The sequence below is a fragment of the Mytilus trossulus genome, chromosome 4 (assembly GCF_036588685.1).
Source record: "Mytilus trossulus isolate FHL-02 chromosome 4, PNRI_Mtr1.1.1.hap1, whole genome shotgun sequence".
NCBI classification, from domain to species: domain Eukaryota; kingdom Metazoa; phylum Mollusca; class Bivalvia; order Mytilida; family Mytilidae; genus Mytilus; species Mytilus trossulus.
In genome coordinates this window covers 67,976,534-67,990,971 of record NC_086376.1, presented here as the reverse complement: position 1 = coordinate 67,990,971, position 14,438 = coordinate 67,976,534, and positions in this window count along the sequence as shown.

Here is a 14,438-nt window from a genome sequence, read left to right as displayed (position 1 = left end):
TTCTTTTTTTCTGGCAGGGCGCGTCACTGATGGAATCGCAGGTATGTTTTCTGTTAAGACCTTTGTGTATGTCTAATGTCATGTTTTCTTTTTTTCTGGCAGGGCGCGTCGCTGATGGAATCGCAGGTATGTTTTCTGTCAAGACCTTTGTGTATGTCTAATGTCATGTTTTCTTTTTTTCTGGCAGGGCGCGTCACTGATGGAATCGCAGGTATGTTTTCTGTCAAGACCTTTGTGTATGTCTAATGTCATGTTTTCTTTTTTTCTGGCAGGGCGCGTCGCTGTGGAATCGCAGGTATGTTTTCTGTTAAGACCTTTGTGTATTTCTAATGATGCCTTTTTCTTTTTTTTTCCTTTAGGTCGTGTGGCCTACAGACATTTGAGGGTATGTTTTCTGTTAAGACCTTTGTGTATGTCTAATGTCATGTTTTCTTTTTTTCTGGCAGGGCGCTTCGCTGATGGAATCGCAGGTATGTTTTCTGTTAAGACCTTTGTGTATGTCTAATGTTATGTTTTCTTTTTTTCTGGCAGGGCGCGTTGCTGATGGAATCGCAGGTATGTTTTCTGTTAAGACCTTTGTGTATGTCTAATGTCATGTTTTCTTTTTTTTCTGGCAGGGCGCGTCGCTGATGGAATCGCAGGTATGTTTTCTGTTAAGACCTTTGTGTATGTCTAATGTCATGTTTTCCTTTTTTCTGGCAGGGCGCGTCGCTGATGGAATCGCAAGTATGTTTTCTGTTAAGATCTTTGTGTATGTCTAATGTCATGTTTTCTTTTTTTCTGGCAGGGCGCGTCGGTGATGGAATCGCAGGTATGTTTTCTGTTAAGACCTTTGTGTATGTCTAATGTCATGTTTTCTTTTTTTCTGGCAGGGCGCGTCGCTGATGGAATCGCAGGTATGTTTTCTGTTAAGACCTTTGTGTATGTCTAATGATGCCTTTTTCTTTTTTTTTCCTTTAGGTCGTGTGGCCTACAGACATTTGAGGGTATGTTTTCTGTTAAGACCTTTATGTATGTCTAATGTCATGTTTTCTTTTTTTCTGGCAGGGCGCGTCGCTGATGGAATCGCAGGTATGTTTTCTGTTAAGACCTTTGTGTATGTCTAATGTCATGTTTTCTTTTTTTCTGGCAGGGTGCGTCGCTGATGGAATTGCAGGTATGTTTTCTGTTAAGACCTTTGTGTATGTCTAATGTCATGTTTTCTTTTTTTCTGGCAGGGCGCGTCGCTGATGGAATCGCAGGTATGTTTTCTGTTAAGACCTTTGTGTATGTCTAATGATGCCTTTTTCTTTTTTTTTCCTTTAGGTCGTGTGGCCTACAGACATTTGAGGGTATGTTTTCTGTTAAGACCTTTATGTATGTCTAATGTCATGTTTTCTTTTTTTCTGGCAGGGCGAGTCGCTGATGGAGTCGCAGGTATGTTTTCTGTTAAGACCTTTGTGTATGTCTCATGTCATGTTTTCCTTTTTTCTGGCAGGGCGCGTCGCTGATGGAATCGCAGGTATGTTTTCTGTTAAGACCTTTGTGTATGTCTAATGTCATGTTTTCTTTTTTTCTGGCAGGGCGCGTCGCTGATGGAATCGCAGGTATGTTTTCTGTTAAGACCTTTGTGTATGTCTAATGTCATGTTTTCTTTTTTTCTGGCAGGGCGCGTCGCTGATGGAATCGCAGGTATGTTTTCTGTTAAGACCTTTGTGTATGTCTAATGTCATGTTTTCTTTTTTTCTGGCAGGGCGCGTCGCTGATGGAATCGCAGGTATGTTTTCTGTTAAGACCTTTGTGTATGTCTAATGTCATGTTTTCTTTATTTCTGGCAGGGCGCGTCGCTGATGGAATCGCAGGTATGTTTTCTGTTAAGACCTTTGTGTATGTCTAATGTCATGTTTTCTTTTTTTCTGGCAGGGCGCGTCACTGATGGAATCGCAGGTATGTTTTCTGTTAAGACCTTTGTGTATGTCTAATGTCATGTTTTCTTTTTTTCTGGCAGGGCGCGTCGCTGATGGAATCGCAGGTATGTTTTCTGTCAAGACCTTTGTGTATGTCTAATGTCATGTTTTCTTTTTTTCTGGCAGGGCGCGTCACTGATGGAATCGCAGGTATGTTTTCTGTCAAGACCTTTGTGTATGTCTAATGTCATGTTTTCTTTTTTTCTGGCAGGGCGCGTCGCTGTGGAATCGCAGGTATGTTTTCTGTTAAGACCTTTGTGTATTTCTAATGATGCCTTTTTCTTTTTTTTTCCTTTAGGTCGTGTGGCCTACAGACATTTGAGGGTATGTTTTCTGTTAAGACCTTTGTGTATGTCTAATGTCATGTTTTCTTTTTTTCTGGCAGGGCGCTTCGCTGATGGAATCGCAGGTATGTTTTCTGTTAAGACCTTTGTGTATGTCTAATGTTATGTTTTCTTTTTTTCTGGCAGGGCGCGTTGCTGATGGAATCGCAGGTATGTTTTCTGTTAAGACCTTTGTGTATGTCTAATGTCATGTTTTCTTTTTTTTCTGGCAGGGCGCGTCGCTGATGGAATCGCAGGTATGTTTTCTGTTAAGACCTTTGTGTATGTCTAATGTCATGTTTTCCTTTTTTCTGGCAGGGCGCGTCGCTGATGGAATCGCAAGTATGTTTTCTGTTAAGACCTTTGTGTATGTCTAATGTCATGTTTTCTTTTTTTCTGGCAGGGCGCGTCGGTGATGGAATCGCAGGTATGTTTTCTGTTAAGACCTTTGTGTATGTCTAATGTCATGTTTTCTTTTTTTCTGGCAGGGCGCGTCGCTGATGGAATCGCAGGTATGTTTTCTGTTAAGACCTTTGTGTATGTCTAATGATGCCTTTTTCTTTTTTTTTCCTTTAGGTCGTGTGGCCTACAGACATTTGAGGGTATGTTTTCTGTTAAGACCTTTATGTATGTCTAATGTCATGTTTTCTTTTTTTCTGGCAGGGCGCGTCGCTGATGGAATCGCAGGTATGTTTTCTGTTAAGACCTTTGTGTATGTCTAATGTCATGTTTTCTTTTTTTCTGGCAGGGTGCGTCGCTGATGGAATTGCAGGTATGTTTTCTGTTAAGACCTTTGTGTATGTCTAATGTCATGTTTTCTTTTTTTCTGGCAGGGCGCGTCGCTGATGGAATCGCAGGTATGTTTTCTGTTAAGACCTTTGTGTATGTCTAATGTCATGTTTCCTTTTTTTTCTGGCAGGGCGCGTCGCTGATGGAATCGCAGGTATGTTTTCTGTTAAGACCTTTGTGTATGTCTAATGTCATGTTTTCTTTTTTTCTGGCAGGGCGCGTCGCTGATGGAATCGCAGGTATGTTTTCTGTTAAGACCTTTGTGTATGTCTAATGTCATGTTTTCTTTTTTTCTGGCAGGGCGCGTCGCTGATGGAATCGCAGGTATGTTTTCTGTTAAGACCTTTGTGTATGTCTAATGATGCCTTTTTCTTTTTTTTCCTTTAGGTCGTGTGGCCTACAGACATTTGAGGGTATGTTTTCTGTTAAGACCTTTGTGTATGTCTAATGTCATGTTTTCTTTTTTTCTGGCAGGGCGCGTCGCTGATGGAATCGCAGGTATGTTTTCTGTCAAGACCTTTGTGTATGTCTAATGTCATGTTTTCTTTTTTTCTGGCAGGGCGCGTCACTGATGGAATCGCAGGTATGTTTTCTGTCAAGACCTTTGTGTATGTCTAATGTCATGTTTTCTTTTTTTCTGGCAGGGCGCGTCGCTGTGGAATCGCAGGTATGTTTTCTGTTAAGACCTTTGTGTATTTCTAATGATGCCTTTTTCTTTTTTTTTCCTTTAGGTCGTGTGGCCTACAGACATTTGAGGGTATGTTTTCTGTTAAGACCTTTGTGTATGTCTAATGTCATGTTTTCTTTTTTTCTGGCAGGGCGCTTCGCTGATGGAATCGCAGGTATGTTTTCTGTTAAGACCTTTTTGTATGTCTAATGTTATGTTTTCTTTTTTTCTGGCAGGGCGCGTTGCTGATGGAATCGCAGGTATGTTTTCTGTTAAGACCTTTGTGTATGTCTAATGTCATGTTTTCTTTTTTTTCTGGCAGGGCGCGTCGCTGATGGAATCGCAGGTATGTTTTCTGTTAAGACCTTTGTGTATGTCTAATGTCATGTTTTCTTTTTTTCTGGCAGGGCGCGTCGGTGATGGAATCGCAGGTATGTTTTCTGTTAAGACCTTTGTGTATGTCTAATGTCATGTTTTCTTTTTTTCTGGCAGGGCGCGTCGCTGATGGAATCGCAGGTATGTTTTCTGTTAAGACCTTTGTGTATGTCTAATGATGCCTTTTTCTTTTTTTTTCCTTTAGGTCGTGTGGCCTACAGACATTTGAGGGTATGTTTTCTGTTAAGACCTTTATGTATGTCTAATGTCATGTTTTCTTTTTTTCTGGCAGGGCGCGTCGCTGATGGAATCGCAGGTATGTTTTCTGTTAAGACCTTTGTGTATGTCTAATGTCATGTTTTCTTTTTTTCTGGCAGGGTGCGTCGCTGATGGAATCGCAGGTATGTTTTCTGTTAAGACCTTTGTGTATGTCTAATGTCATGTTTTCTTTTTTTCTGGCAGGGCGCGTCGCTGATGGAATCGCAGGTATGTTTTCTGTTAAGACCTTTGTGTATGTCTAATGTCATGTTTTCTTTTTTTTCTGGCAGGGCGCGTCGCTGATGGAATCGCAGGTATGTTTTCTGTTAAGACCTTTGTGTATGTCTAATGTCATGTTTTCTTTTTTCTGGCAGGGCGCGTCGCTGATGGAATCGCAGGTATGTTTTCTGTTAAGACCTTTGTGTATGTCTAATGATGCCTTTTTCTTTTTTTTTCCTTTAGGTCGTGTGGCCTACAGACATTTGAGGGTATGTTTTCTGTTAAGACCTTTGTGTATGTCTAATGTCATGTTTTCTTTTTTTCTGGCAGGGCGCGTCGCTGATGGAATCGCAGGTATGTTTTCTGTTAAGACCTTTGTGTATGTCTAATGTCATGTTTTCTTTTTTTCTGGCAGGGTGCGTCGCTGATGGAATCGCAGGTATGTTTTCTGTTAAGACCTTTGTGTATGTCTAATGTCATGTTTTCTTTTTTTCTGGCAGTGCGCGTCGCTGATGGAATCGCAGGTATGTTTTCTGTTAAGACCTTTGTGTATGTCTAATGTCATGTTTTCTTTTTTTCTGGCAGGGCGAGTCGCTGATGGAATCGCAGGTATGTTTTCTGTTAAGACCTTTGTGTATGTCTAATGTCATGTTTTCTTTTTTTCTGGCAGGGCGCGTCGCTGATGGAATCGCAGGTATGTTTTCTGTTAAGACCTTTGTGTATGTCTAATGTCATGTTTTCTTTTTTTCTGGCAGGGCGCGTCGCTGATGGAATCGCAGGTATGTTTTCTGTTCAGACCTTTGTGTATGTCTAATGTCATGTTTTCTTTTTTTCTGGCAGGGCGCGTCACTGATGGAATCGCAGGTATGTTTTCTGTTAAGACCTTTGTGTATGTCTAATGTCATGTTTTCTTTTTTTTCTGGCAGGGCGCGTCGCTGATGGAATCGCAGGTATGTTTTCTGTTAAGACCTTTGTGTATGTCTAATGTCATGTTTTCTTTTTTTCTGGCAGGGCGCGTCGCTGATAAAATTGCAGGTATGTTTTCTGTTAAGACCTTTGTGTATGTCTAATGATGCCTTTTTCTTATTTTTTCCTTTAGGTCGTGTGGCCTACAGACATTTGAGGGTATGTTTTCTGTTAAGACCTTTATGTATGTCTAATGTCATGTTTTCTTTTTTTCTGGCAGGGCGCGTCGCTGATGGAATCGCAGGTATGTTTTCTGTTAAGACCTTTGTGTATGTCTAATGTCATGTTTTCTTTTTTTCTGGCAGGGCGCGTCACTGATGGAATCGCAGGTATGTTTTCTGTTAAGACCTTTGTGTATGTCTAATGTCATGTTTTCTTTTTTTCTGGCAGGGCGCGTCGCTGATGGAATCGCAGGTATGTTTTCTGTTAAGACCTTTGTGTATGTCTAATGTCATGTTTTCTTTTTTTCTGGCAGGGCGCGTCACTGATGGAATCGCAGGTATGTTTTCTGTTAAGACCTTTGTGTATGTCTAATGATGCCTTTTTCTTTTTTTTTCCTTTAGGTCGTGTGGCCTACAGACATTTGAGGGTATGTTTTCTGTTAAGACCTTTGTGTATGTCTTATGTCATGTTTTCTTTTTTTCTGGCAGGGCGCGTCGCTGATGGAATCGCAGGTATGTTTTCTGTTAAGACCTTTGTGTATGTCTAATGTCATGTTTTCTTTTTTTCTGGCAGGGCGCGTCGCTGATGGAATCACAGGTATGTTTTCTGTTAAGACCTTTGTGTATGTCTAATGTCATGTTTTCTTTTTTTCTGGCAGGGCTCGTCGCTGATGGAATCGCAGGTATGTTTTCTGTTAAGACCTTTGTGTATGTCTAATGTCATGTTTTCTTTTTTTCTGGCAGGGCGCGTCGCTGATGGAATCACAGGTATGTTTTCTGTTAAGACCTTTGTGTATGTCTAATGTCATGTTTTCTTTTTTTCTGGCAGGGCTCGTCGCTGATGGAATCGCAGGTATGTTTTCTGTTAAGACCTTTGTGTATGTCTAATGTCATGTTTTCTTTTTTTCTGTCAGGGCGCGTCGCTGATGGAATCGCAGGTATGTTTTCTGTTAAGACCTTTGTGTATGTCTAATGTCATGTTTTCTTTTTTTCTGGCAGGGCGCGTAGCTGATGGAATCGCAGGTATGTTTTCTGTTAAGACCTTTGTGTATGTCTAATGTCATGTTTTCTTTTTTTTCCTTTAGGTCGTGTGGCCTACAGACATTTGAGGGTATGTTTTCTGTTAAGACCTTTGTGTATGTCTAATGTCATGTTTTCTTTTTTTCTGGCAGGGCGCGTCGCTGATGGAATCGCAGGTATGTTTTCTGTCAAGATCTTTGTGTATGTCTAATGTCATGTTTTCTTTTTTTCTGGCAGGGCGCGTCGCTGATGGAATCGAAGGTATGTTTTCTGTCAAGACCTTTGTGTATGTCTAATGTCATGTTTTCTTTTTTTCTGGCAGGGCGCGTCGCTGTGGAATCGCAGGTATGTTTTCTGTTAAGACCTTTGTGTATTTCTAATGATGCCTTTTTCTTTTTTTTTCCTTTAGGTCGTGTGGCCTACAGACATTTGAGGGTATGTTTTCTGTTAAGACCTTTGTGTATGTCTAATGTCATGTTTTCTTTTTTTCTGGCAGGGCGCGTCGCTGATGGAATCGCAGGTATGTTTTCTGTTAAGACCTTTGTGTATGTCTAATGTCATGTTTTCTTTTTTTCTGGCAGGGTGCGTCGGTGATGGAATCGCAGGTATGTTTTCTGTTAAGACCTTTGTGTATGTCTAATGTCATGTTTTCTTTTTTTCTGGCAGGGCGCGTCGCTGATGGAATCGCAGGTATGTTTTCTGTTAAGACCTTTGTGTATGGCTAATGTCATGTTTTCTTTTTTTCTGGCAGGGCGCGTCGCAGATGGGATTGCAGGTATGTTTTCTGTTAGGGACTTTGTGTATGTCTAATGTCGCCTACTCTTTTTTTCCTTTAGGTCGTGTGGACTATGGTACATTTTAGGGTATGTTATCAATTAGGGACTTTGTGTATGTCTAATGTCGCCTTCTCTTTTTTTTCTTTAGGTCGTGTGGCCTATGGGACATTTTAGGGTATGTTATCTATTAGGGACTTTGTGTATGTCTAATGTCGCCTTCTCTTTTTTTCTGGCAGGGTGCGTTGCAGATGTGATTGCAGGTATGTTTTCTGTTAAGGACTTTGTGTATGTCTAATGTCGCCTTCTCTTTTTTTTCTGGCACACGCGACGCAGATGGGATTGCAGGTATGTTTTCTTTGTAAGGACTTTGTGTATGTTTAATGTCCCCTTCTCTTTTTTTTCTGGCAGGGCGCGTCGCAGATGGGATTGCAGGTATGTTTTCTGTTAAGGACTTTGTGTATGTCTAATGTCACCTTCTCTTTTTTTTTATGACAGGGCGTGTCGCAGATGGGATTGCAGGTATGTTTTCTGTTAAGGACTTTGTGTATGTCTAATGTCGCCTTCTCTTTTTTTCTGGCAGGGCGTGTCGCAGATGGGATTGCAGGTATGTTTTCTGTTAAGGACTTTGTGTATGTCTAATTTGGCCTTCTCTTTTTTTCTGGCAGGGCGCGTCACAGATTGGATTGCAGGTATGTTTTCTGTTAAGGACTTTGTGTATGTCTAATGTCGCCTTCTCTTTTTTTTCTGGCAGGGCGTGTCGCAGATGGGATTGCAGGTATGTTTTCTGTTAAGGACTTTGTGTATGTCTAATGTTGCTTTCTTTTTTTCTTCCTTTAGGTCATGTGGCCTATGGGACATTTGAGAGTATGTTATCTGTTAAGGTCTTTGTGTATGTTTAATGTCACATTCTCTTCTTTTCTGGCAGGGCGCGTCTTTTCATTTCTATACACACATTATGTAAACATGGTAATTATAAAAAGTACATTAGATTACAACTAGGCTGATAAATTTCAATTTCATTGATATAAAACTTTGACCAATATATAAATGTATTTGTTACTCTATATCATATATGCTGTATAAGATGAATCAATGTGCTTGTAACTTTGGATAGTCTCATGAAATGGTAAAAATCACTGTATCCCAGTACACAGGGTTGTCAATAAATGAAAACATAAAATTAGCGGAACTTAGTACTAATACATATATTACAACAACACTTTAAAGAGTCATTTTTTGTTGTTGAAAACTTGGATCAGATAAAAATAGAAAAATATATTTTCTATTTATCAAATCTATTCATAACTGCTGACAGTCTACTTTCACTTTTTCCTCTCCCAAAGCAATTAAACAAAATTTAACAGTTTTAAGTTTTGACGTCACATGCTTGTATGACATTTGATTTCTATGATTTTTATACTTACAATTATTTTAAACATGATCATACATGTACCATTCATAATTTGCATGTTTTATAATATTTTCATTTCTGTTTTGTAGATTTTCTAGAGGAACTACATATTGAGTTACATTACACACATAGAGCTATCACAGTCACACATAATGTCTTAGAAGCAGAATTTCATAAGATATCAATAACTAGTCAAAGACATTAGACATACTACTTTGTACCCTTTTGTGATGAATTATAGCCTGAAGAAGTTTTGATCTGACATTAAGGAATGAGCCATACAGCTTTTGCCCGAATCCTTCAAGTGGTTGTTTAGAAGGGACTGAATTGGCTTGTGTGTGTCTGCATCTTTAAAGGAAAAGACTTGATTGACTATTTGTAAAACAAAAATTTTAAAGAATTAAAAAGAAAAAAATGCTAACTGATTTTTGTATTGCCTGTGAAAATATAGCTCTATATAAAATGTTCATCTATGAGAGACTTACAGATTTACTGATTACTATATGGCTGCAGCAGTGTAAACTATTTGTATAAAGCTTTATATTTTAGAGGGGAGAAGACATGGATGCTTCCAACCTTTTATGCAGATACTTTATGCTAAGAAGTTTCCTTCTGTCAGGTGTCCCTTTTCCTTGACAACATTTTCATGTTTCAACAAAAATATATCAGGTAGTTTGATCTGCTCCTGACCTCATTTTCATGATTCATTGGTCAATGTTAAGTTTTGTGTTTTGGTATGTTTTTCAATGATCATAAGCAAAACAAGATATAACTACTTTAGTGTACTGAAGTGAACAACTGTAAAATGTACATGTCTGTCTGACCTTGACCTCAATGACTCATTGTCATGGATCTTTAAAAAGGGGGGGGGCAAATACCTTTAAAAGGTCGTTTGAAAGATGTAAGTATAGCATCAATATTTAATAATTTTGCTCCTTACAATGATTTTGTACAGAAAATGATAGTTTGAACAAATTGTTTAAGTGATTTTAAACAAAGATTTTGTAAATCTAGGCATTTGTCTTCATGACGACCAAATTTCCTTCTCAGCTTTATTTCATCATTTTGAATAATTTGATGTTACAATGTATTACATAGAGAAAAATTAAATACTTAATTTTTATTTTATTATAAAGCATACATTTATCAAAAATGTGTAATTCTCAAAATCGGTGTGTTCTGTTTCCATGGTAACTGGTATTTTGATTTGAGGATACCGCTTAATATTATTATAAGCAACTGTTTTCTTTACTTTGTTTCAATATTTAGGTGTTATAGAAGATAAAAAGACACAATCAAATAAATAGTGGTATAAATACATGAAAATGATTTAGCTTATTGTAAGAAAAAAAAATGCAAAAAAAAAATGAGACAAAAAAAACTTTTTTTTCTGAAAAATCTAAAGGAGGTTACAAATGATTATTTCTTTATATGTAATAGACAAAGGTCCAATGAACAAATGCAAACAAACAGGTTATTCATATGACTCTGCCCTTGGAAGAATATAAAATTTGAAAAACGTAAATTTCACGCCTTTCAAAAAAATGAAAAACTGCAACAATTAGTTGCCATAGAAACAAGAGTTGCCATAGTTGCAACTTCTGTTTATCAACTTAAATTTTTACAACAAATGTGGAACTATGATAACATATATTTGTTTTATCGAAATTAATTAGCAGTTTATAAAAAATCTGTGATGAAAAAACAGATTTTTTTAAGGTTTTAGGACTTAAATTAAAGGGTTGTTATGGTGCCATCGTAACCATAGCAACCAAATGTACAGCACATGTGTAATCGTTATTTTTTTAGTTTCTTATCAAAATAGAACATATGAAGCCCTAAAAAGTCAATTTGACAACTATCACTGTATCACCACAGGTGGAGCCATACTTAAATATGAACAATCATTTTTTTCTATTTTTTTTGCATTCAAAGCAGTTTCTTTTATTCCAAGGGCAGAGTCCTATGGATAACCTGTACCAATGAGTTTTATACAAAAGTGACATAAATTTACCAGTGTGATTCAAATTACAGAGAGATTATAGTGTCAAGTTGACACTTCTAAAGACTAAAGACTAAAGTATGACGGCAAAAGACACAAATATTGCTTTAATAAATTTGATCTAACAAAACCTATTAATGTTTTTTTTTTTTTGGGCTGTAACCATATGAAATGCATGTATTTTTAATGGTAAATGACGAAAGAACTCAATCAGACTAAAACAAATGGAAATAAATTGTTTTCAATGAGTGGTTAAAGGTGGCAGGTACCAGTTTTGGTGTACCAGAACATGTGTCAAACGCAGAAATTTTATTATAGTTAAGCATTGAGGTATATAATTGCATCATGTGGACTTAAAAAATAAATGAATGTAAATTTTAGGCTATTGCACTACACAAATAAGTAGTTGCATATAGTATACACAGGTTGGGGATTTCCTTCACACATGGGTCCAATCAGATGTCAAAATTGTGGTCTCCTCACTTGATGGCATCCAATCAAAGTGGGGAAAATATTCATTTTTTTGTTAACAAAAATATCTTGAGATTTTGATGGTAAGGATAGGTTCGGACAAGGCTCTAATTAACTAAATATCCTTTATCCCTTGAATTTTGCCTAAAATTTTTGTCGGCTTTAAGCAGGATTCTACATTAGATTGGTATCAGAGCATCACATGTTTTGCCCTATTTGCAATGCATTTATAAATTTTTAAATCTCCATGCTGGACAGAAACCCACATTTAAAGGTTTTCTATATATTTACATAAGCACTAAAGTGTTACTTGGCCTGTCTCGCTGAGCTCTATGGTTACCCGAGGGGTTGATACAAGCTATGCTTAGTGTTAGAGTGCCCTTACCTTCCTACAAGGTGTCAGTCCCAGCTAACCTCGTCTAGCCCCAGATATCAGGCGCATTGCCTTGCTCGTTCCGTGGTAAAAGAGAGATGTCCTCGAGGAAGAGGCTGGAAGTACCCAACTGTTACGTCATGTCATGTGTCCCTCCGGATCCCTCGGTGATGTGCCAGTACCCTTGTGACAGGTTGGGGAAACCCCCTAGAACTACGGGGCAATTACACTACACCCCTCCATCTTAAAAAGGAGGAACTACAGTTCCGACAAAAACGACTGTATAATCTTACTAAAAACTCCCAAGGGGAAGACTGGCAACGTCTTTTACTAATAAACCATGACACAGGGTATCCTAAGTATCCGCCCCCAAAATACAGGATAAGGGGGAAATTGACAAAACTTAATCTTTCCCATAGAAAAAAATTTTAATTACCCATGTAAAAATAAACATATGAAAATTGAGCTCTGAACAGCCATCTTATCTGTGGAGTACCAAACTCCCAACAATTACACACCAGAGTTACCACAGGGTGCCAACCTAAACAGGTTCTTCAGGACAAATTACAGCCGAACTCCTGGTCGACCATAGCCATATGCTATTCTAATTTATAAAGTCCTGGACACGGGTCTCACTACAAGACGATTAACTGCGTGCTCAACACGTCTAAAAACCCTGACTCTGTGTAATGTTCACATGCATGTACATGTATAAACGGTTCAGACCTTAACTGACAATATCATACTTCAAAATATAAAACTATCTCAATGTCCAAATGACAAGTTCATTAATACCACCCTGAATTTCCAAATGAAACTAACTAACATGTATATCTTTCTACATAATTAACAAACGACTAAATACTACAGGGCTATAATCCCATAACTGGGAAGGATGTACATGACCATAAAAAATTTGACTTTTGTAAAAAAAACAACACATATATAGTGCCTCTATATAAGGATGGTTTAACTATTTTACTACTTTAATAGTTAGTATCACAAAAATTTACATAATAACAGGGTCATTCATGACACCACTCTTTATCCATTTTGTATTTCAACTATTCAACATATTTGTACACTTTTCATGTGACAGTGTGAAGCTAAAAATAATAATAAAAATCACAGAAAACACAAAAACGGTTCACACTCAACACAATTTCAAAGGCGTTAAATCCCAATCTGGGAAAACTGTTCTTTTCTAACCATTTTACTACTGAAGGCGCCTCAGCTCAATGTGAGGACGGTGACCAACCAGGTCAAAACATACACTATCATCTAAAACTGATCCTTCACAGATCAGTGAAACATTCCCACTTTCAGGGAAACGTTCTGTTACTACCTTCTACAGTTCTGTCATAGAACTAACACTTGCCATACACTGCAAACCTCCATACTGTATAACTACAATTTTTGGAACTTGAGGGCTCTGTCTCGACTTGAACTGCGAAGAAGAACGAAGAAGAAGGCTTTACCTGGGATTCAGCTAGTTGTGAAACTTGGCGTTCCAGGATAATTGCGGTTTCACTCAGAGCATGGTGTGTATCTGTGTCATTGTCCTCTATACTGGACTTCAATTTTCTCTTTTTGCTCCTATTTTCTACAAGACTATAGCTGGTAGAGCTCACATTCAGATTTTCACTCTCATAGTAAATTTCTTCTTTTTCATCCATTACTATGGTACGTTCTTCCTGTTCAGACTGAACCTTGTCTTCCTCCCCTTCTTCTTGAAGGATTGCTGACTCAACTTGAGTTTTATTTACCAACACGGGCCAGAAATTGGCATTCATCTGAGCAAGTTCCTCAGATTCTGGAGGATTTCTAGGATTGTAGTTAAATCCTTCGGCTACCATATCTTGTTGTTCAGGCGTTAAAAAGTGAAGAACTGAAGTAAGGGCTCTCCAGTTGAGTAAGCAAGCAGTGCTGTTTACCGGTCTCAAGCTATATCTGAAATAGTCTGTCCAGCCCATCTCCTTACACACTGTACGAAGGACTTGCATCTGTATCCCTGTAACATGTGTAGAACGGGGCACAAAAGACTTCTCAGTGAGAAAATTCACCAAGTCTTTGGCAGTCACTGTTTCCTGCACGGTAAACCATTTTGCTATAAGCATAACCACATAAGCTCTATGCTGGTGAAATCTTCTGTCCTCCATTAGTCTTTTGGAATGATAGGTCTGAAAGATTTCAGAAAGATGTTCCTCAAAACAATGTCGTTTTACGTCTCTTACTACCACTACTGGGACAGTTCTTTACAGGACATTTACGGTCTGTTCGACTTTGAACACAAGTCCTCTCCCTTTTTCCACTTTTGGGACAGGTATAAAACCCTAAGCTTTCTCTTGATTCTACCTTGTCAACCCTACTGTCTCTACATTGATCAGGCTCAGATTCCTGTGTAGATGTTGCGGCCCTCATGCCTAGGTTAGACTCAACTTGAGGAACGACTGTTTGGTTTAATTTAAGATTTAAATTATTTAATTAGCAAAACAGTGAAATTTATATTTTACACCTCAGTAATCACACTGGTTCAAACTAGATTTTCATTAGTATAAACTCCGACAGTTGATGATTTAGTCGGAATAATTAAGGATAAAGGTGGTAAGTGTCTGGTTTTTAAGAAGGATTTGAAAAGGGCCTACAGGCAAATTCCAATTGACCCAGGTGATTTGCATTTA